Raw genomic sequence first — 7470 nt, forward strand, 5'->3', positions numbered from 1 at the left:
CAACATGCTGCAGGTCAACTGAGCCTGTACTCCATTTGCAATAAGAGAAGGCCAGGGCACCACAACTGGAGAAAGCCTGCGTGCTGCAACGAAGACCCAGTGCAGCCAAAATAAAATTTTAAAACTATGTATTAAGAACCCAGTATACTCCAGGGACTGTTTTAGGTACTGGGGACGTAACAGTAAAATGGAAAGATCCCTGAACTTTATAGTTTACATTGTAGTGTGTACATACAAATATATAATGTTTTGTTTACCAGAATAGCATTATTGTATACATAATGGTTCTACCTCTTGCTTGCTCTTTTTTTTTTAACCCCAAAGCATGTCTTGGTGATCCTTCACACCACTACATAGTCATCTGCTATATTGTATTTACCTCACACGTACAATTCGTTATTTGCCGGAGCCATAATATAGCTGCCAAAGTCTCAAACTCTGTTGCCTACAGGGGATATGCAAGCAACAATTCAATAAGGTGACGAAGTGGAGCAGGTGTGTTTTGTTCTAAGCAGAAGTAGCTACACAGACCAAAGGATTGTTAACTTGAATGCCAGTGTTTTAAGAATATTTGAAAACCTGGATCTTTATGACATAAATCTAAATTTTTAATATTGGCAACTAATTCAAGATTATGAAACAGTATTCAGGCTAAGCACAACATAGGTGCAGGACAAACTTAGCCTAAGGGCCATCAATTTGCAACCTTAAATGTAATGGTCCTATTATTAAACATTTAGGTCAGTTTCAGGTTTTGCTATTGGAAACTGTGTTGCAGTGAAAATACCTTCATGAAGTTCATCACACACAAGTAGGTATATTTTTCTAGGACAGCTACAGGAAGTAGAATTCCTAGGCCCCAGAATATATAGACATTGTTGTCGTTGTTGTTGTTCAGTTACTAAGTTGTGTCCAACTCTTTGCAACCCCATGAGTTTTTTAGTTTCAATAAATAGTATTAAATTGCTCTTCCACTTCAAATGTCTGAAAGAGCCTGTTTCTCCAAACCCTTGCAAACATTTAAGAGATCAGGTCCTTTTTGTTTGTTGGCTTGGCCACGCCACAATGCTTGTGGAATCTTAGTTCCCCGACCAGGAATTGAACCCTTAACCCAGGCCATAGCAGTGGACCACCAGGGAATTCCCAGATCAGCTCCTTTAACATGAGTTAAATGGCATTTTATTTATTTGTTCACCACACACTTATTCAGCACTTACTATGTTCCAGGTGCTGTTCTAAGTAGTTTAAAGTTTTTAAATACTTATCCTTTACTTTTTATAGTAACTCTATGAAATAGTTCAGTTGCTCAGCCGTGTCCCGACTCTTTGCAGCCCCCATAGACTGCAGCATGTCTGGCTTTCCTGTGGAAGTTCAGGAGTCCATCACCCCAGGAGTCCTTCACCAACTCCTGGAGCTTGCTGAAACTCACGTCCATTGAGTCAGTGATGCCATCCAACCATCTCATCATCTGTTGTCCCCTTCTCCTCTTACCTTCAGTCTTTCCCAGAATCAGGGTCTTTTCCAATGAGTCAGTTCTTTGCATCAGGTGGCCAAAGTATTGGAGTTTCAGCTTTGGCATCAGTCCTTCCAATGAGTATTCAGGACTGATCTCCTTTAGGATGGACTGGTTGGATCTCCTTGCAGTCCAAGGGACTCTCAAGAGTCTTCTCCAACACCACAGTTCAAAAGCATCAATTCTTCAGCACTCAGCTTTCTTTATAGTCCAATTCTCACATCCATACATGACTACTGGAAAAACCATAGCTTTGACTAGATGGACCTTTGTTGGCAAAGTAATGTCTCTGCTTTTTAATATGCTGTCTAGGTTGGTCATAGCTTTTCTTCCAAGGTGCAAGCTCTCATACTTACTATGAATTAAGTATTATTATTATTATTATACCACTTTTATAGATGAGGAAATGGAGGCCTAGAGAAGTTAAACAATTTCCCGTCAAGCCATAGAGTTAAAATGTATGAGAGCCATGATTCAAACCCAGGCCATTGGGCTAAAATATCAGTGTGCTCGATTGCTGTGCTGGGCTGTCTTAATTACAACTGGCTGGTTTCTAGCGATGCTGAGCATCACTAAACATTTAGGTTGCTTCCGTGTCTTTTCTGTTGTAAACAATGTGCCACAGTGAACACTGGGTTGCATGTATCCTTTCAAACCGTGGTTTTCTCTGGATATATGCCCAGGAGTGGAGTTTCTGGATCACATGGTAGCTCTAGTTTTGTTTTTTGTGGAACCTCCATACTGTTCCCCATAGTGGCAGAACCAATTTACATTGTCACCCACAGCATAAAAGCGTTCCTTTTTCTCCACACTCGCTCCAGCATTTATTGTTTGTAAACTTTTTGATGGTGGCCATTCTGACTGGGGTGAGGTGATATCTCATTGTAGTTTTAAATTGCATTTCTCTAATAATTAGTAATGTTGAGCATCTTTTAATGCACCTCTTTGCCATCTATGTGTCTTCTTTGGAGAATAGGAGTGGGTCTTTATTGGTCTCAGCCAATCAGGATAATCCTATCTTCCTTATCACAGTAATTTTTCAAAACCAATTAGAATGCCCTCCTCCAGGGAATCTTCCCAACCCAAGGACTGAGCTCAAGTCTCTTGCATCTCCTCCACTGGCAGGTTGATTGCTTATGCTTCGGAGAAGGCAATGGCAGCCCACTCCAGTACTCTTGCCTGGAACATCCCATGGACGGAGGAGCCTGGTAGGCTGCAGTCCATGGGGTCGCTAAGAGTCAGGCACAACTGAACAACTTCACTTTCACTTTTCGCTTTCATGCATTGGAGAAGGAAATGGCAACCCACTCCAGTGTTCTTGCCTGGAGAATCCCAGGGATGGGGAGCCTGATGGGCTGCTGTCTTTGGGGTCGCACAGAGTTGGACACGACTGAAGCAACTTAGCAACAGCAAGATTCCTGTTCAGTGGTGCCTCTTTTCCCTTGCTTGAGTGCGTGCTAAGTCACTTCAGTTGTGCCTGACTCTTTGCAACCCCATGGACTATAGTCCACCAGGCTCCTCTGTCCATGGGATTCTCCAGGCAAGAATACTGGAGAGGGTTGCCATGCCCTCCTCCAGGGCATCTTCCCAACCCAAGGATTGAACCCAGGTCTCTTGCATCTCCTCCATTGGCAGGTTGATTCCTTATGCTTTTCCTCTACCTAGATAGTTTTAATTTTTATGCAAGGATATGACATAGTGAACTTAATCTACGCTTATCATTGGACATTTGTACCATTTCCTACTTTTTAGTATTCTAGAGATTTACAAGCATTCATATGCATAGGCTTTTTTTTTTTCAGTTGAATTATTTCTTCAGGACTTATATCTCAGTGATCAGTTTGTTCCTGAAACTCGTGTGTTACTGGCATTTTATTTTTTCCTTCTCTTCTTCAAAATCTCCAAGCATGAACCTTGATGCAAGTTTATAAATAGCATGTGAAAACACTGCCTGAAACCAAAAATTTAATTCAAGTGGATAGGAAGGAGTGTATCCCCTTTAAAGCCTGTAGCAGAGAATCCCTCTTGGAGCATTCCGAGGCCCTCCTGTCAGCCCCTGAAACTGGACCTGTGGTGTCACTTTTTACCTGCTACGAGATCGGTTGACAGACTCAACTGCCTTGTATACCACCATCTCTTATCCCCAAGGGAATGACTGAAGCAGCAGTTGGAAATGAGGTACCGGACTTCATATTTGCCTTGCAAAGGCAGATATAGCACATGGTCCTTGTTTGCAAACAGTGATTTATTGGTCAGGGAGAATTTCACAATGGAAGAATACAAGAAAAGACTTAAAAGGACATAATGGCAGTATTTTTGTTGGAGGGCACGCATTGGTTCTGTATTTGCTTACTATTGTGCCCGTAGTGCCTCGTTCACATGTGTGTCTGTGCACTCAGTCGCTCAGTCATGTCTGAACTCCGCCCGCCAGGTTTCTCTGCCCATGGGATTTCCCAGGCAAGAATGCCGGAATGGGCTGCCATTTCCTTCTCTGGGGGATCTTCCTGACCCAGAGACTGAACCCATATCTCTTGTGTTTCCTCCATTGGCAGGTGGATTCTTTACCACTAGTGCCACCTGGGAAGCCCCGCCTTGTTCATAACAGATTTTCAAATAAAAATGTGTTAAACCAATGAAAGAATAAGGATGAATTTTATCCGAAGGAAAATCTATATCCTGGATAGCAACCAATACAAAAATTCTTCTGCCCAGTAGGTTGGGCCATACATGTCACCATTAAGCAGCTGGAAGATAACGTAGGTTTGGCCAACTTACACTTTCCAGTTGGCCTTGGCTACCTTGATTGCTGCCCCTTAAGGTAAGTGAGTTCAGCTCCAAGGTCAAAAGGGTGGTCAGGGCAGAACCTCCATTCCTGATTGTTTCTGAGTGGTTTTGAGCCAGCGCCCTCTTCAGCTCTCTTCACCCCACATGCTCTGTTACTGTGGTTACCAATCCTGCAGTTCACCATCAGCTGTGGTATCTCTCAAATGAGAGTATGTATACCTGTACCTAAAAGTTATCAGGTGTCCCTGATGGTCCAGTGGTTAGGAATCCACCTGCCAGTGCAGGGGGCCTAGGTTCGATCCCTGGTTGGGGATCCTCCATGCCCCAACCAAGAGTTCACGTGCTGTAACTAAAGATCACCCGAACAGCAACTAAGACCTGGGATAACCAAATAAACAAATATTTTTTAAAAACAGAAGATGATGAGCTCAGGAATCTGGCTTCCCAGGTTCCAGTCTCTTCTAGCTGTGTGGTTTTTATTTAACCTCTCTGAGCCTGTTTCCTCATCAGTTCAAGTAAGGATAAGAGACTATGAAGGTTGTTGTAAGGGTTAAATGAGATACTGCACGTGAAGGACATTCAGTCAACACTGGCCACTCATATAGATGCAGCCCTCAAAGTCAGTGAATGTGATCAATACAGGAGAACAAAGTGGGAAGTATTTCTGACCTCTGTAAAGTTTTGGGGCATTAGAGTTCCTTATGTAGCAAGTAATAGTAAGCCCAACTGAAATGGAATTCAGCAAGCAAAGGAGACCTGACCTCTGCCACTGGAATATCCAGAGACAGGACAGGCTTCAGGAATGGTTTGAACCAGCAGCTCAATGGCATCATCAAGGACAAAGGTCCTTTTGGTCCCTCACTCTGTCAGCTGAGTATCAGCTTCATCCTCAAACCAGCTTTCCTCTTGGGATGGCTGCCAGCTACATTTGGGTATTCACGCTTCCACATTCACTTCCACTGAGGGGGAGAGTAGGGAGGTTTACCCGGGTATTCCAAATAGTACTAAGATTCATCCTGCTTGGCTTGAGGCAGAGGCTAACTCCTGCACCCAGTTTGGAGGCTGGGAAAATAGACTTTGCCTTTTAGTGAGTTGAACAAGCACCCCACCACCACCACCACCACTGAGGCTGCAGGGAAGATCACTTTCTCCCAAATCATAGAGGCTGGCTGCTTAGGGGAGAGGAAGACTCCAGATGGAGACCTGGATAATACTAGAAAGTACTAGAAAGGGACATGGGTGCTGGGGAGACACTCAATACATGGGTACCTAATAAGGTGTCATATCTGGAATGAAAGGAGCAATGTGTTTAAAATGTCCCACCAATTAAGAATGAGCCCAGGATAAAGCATTTGAAAAAGAATAGATATATGTATAACTGAATGACTTTGCTGTACACCTGAAACCAACACAACATTGTTAATCAACTATACTTCAAAATGAAATTAAAAGTTAAAAAAAAAAGAGTGAGCCCAGGATGAATGAAGTTGCACTGTGAGAACAGGAGATGCCTGGGGCATAGCAGGAGCTCGCAGTGGACGCCCTTCATCTCCCAGACTCAAAGGCAAATCTATTAATAAAATTCCTTCCTGGCAAGCCGTCTCCTGCTGTAAGTTCAAGAAAACGAGTATTCAAAGGAAGAGGGAGGAAATTCTAGCCACAAAGCTGCAGCCTCACAGCCCTGCAAGGTCGCCCAGGACAGATGCGATTTCTTAGGAAGAGCAAGAGGGCATAAAGAGAGAAGAGGCAGAGGCTCTCCAGCATCATGGGGGCAGCAGGAAAGGGGCCGGGAAAGACAGCCACGTTAGGATGGTCAACCCAGAGGGCCACGGAAGCCAACAGGCAGGCGGAAATGTTACCTGACATCTCCAGGAGATGGGTGGGAGGGGCCTTGAATGAGCGTCTGGGAAGCAAGGTGCCCCCTGTCCTGGCACCAGGCTCCGTGGGCTCCTCTGGTCCCCAAGCCACCACGCAGCTATTCTTGCTATGGATGGAGCTCCAGAATCTGCAGGATTAGCAGTTTATAAACTCTGCAGTCTGGAGGAGGGGCACCCAGAGCCTGACATTCTGAAGTGGTTCCAAACACTAGCCCGAAGCCCAGGGACCAGACGGCGAGGCCCCTGGGGTACACAGTTTGTTGTCTGTCACCCACTCGACACAATGAGGTTGTGCAGCACCCTGACCGTCCTACTCTGATGGTGCTCCCAGGAGTGGTAAAGGGTGTCCAGAGAGCTGTGTGTGCAGCTGAGAGGCGTTCAAGCTGGCCAGGAGTCCTAGGCGCCAAAGGCAGCCTCCGTTGTTTCACCATAACTGGACTGAGCTTGGCTCCTGTGGCCCAGGTTCTGAGTTGGGGGCGGGGGGGATGAGTCTGCTCCTCCTGAGCCTCCCTTCTCACCTGCTGCTCAAACTCTTACTTCTTTGGGGTGTGAAAGAGGCTCTTAGTCCCAGTTCAGGCAGTCCCACTCTATGATTTATGGTTTAAACCATAAACTTTTGCAATTTTTATTCCATTCCCAAATCCCCAACTTGGCGTGCACACACACACACACACACACACAAATAGTTTGTATTTCAGGCCTTAGTTTTTTCATCAGATACACTAAAGTCTACTTAGCAGGCTGAAAGACCAAAAAGAGCTCTTTTAAGGCTAAGTCTCCCACTGCAGGCCCCTCACACACACCCCAAGTTCCTAAAGCTGCCTTGACTATTGGGGGAAGAACAGCAGGTATAAGGGATGGGAAGGGCAACTCCTCCAAATCGCTGCCACGTTTCTTTAAGGATGAGTGTGGTCTTATTCCTGGCAGGGCTGGAGGTGGTTTACCTCAACAAACAAAAGGTTTCAAGTGAGTAGAGGGGAAGCAAGATCCAGGGGAAAGGAAGTCCAGAAAGATGAGGTGTGCCAGTGGGCTGACCTCACTTCTCCGGTGGAAGCAGGGACATTGGGAGAGACTCCCGCCCGCACTTGGCTCACAGACCAGCTCTGCACGCAATGTCAGGCCAAGGCTCGTGCCAAGGGCTGAGCAGAGTCAAGCCTGCCTGGATCTGGATGTGACGGCTAATACTTTGTCCTCCACTGTTGTACCACTAATGCTTCCTATGACATAGCCATGGGATTTATAGTCCCAAATGCTGCTCATCACACCGCATTGCTCTCCAAAAAGTGACCCCAACAA

The sequence above is a fragment of the Capricornis sumatraensis genome, chromosome 3 (assembly GCF_032405125.1).
Source record: "Capricornis sumatraensis isolate serow.1 chromosome 3, serow.2, whole genome shotgun sequence".
NCBI classification, from domain to species: domain Eukaryota; kingdom Metazoa; phylum Chordata; class Mammalia; order Artiodactyla; family Bovidae; genus Capricornis; species Capricornis sumatraensis.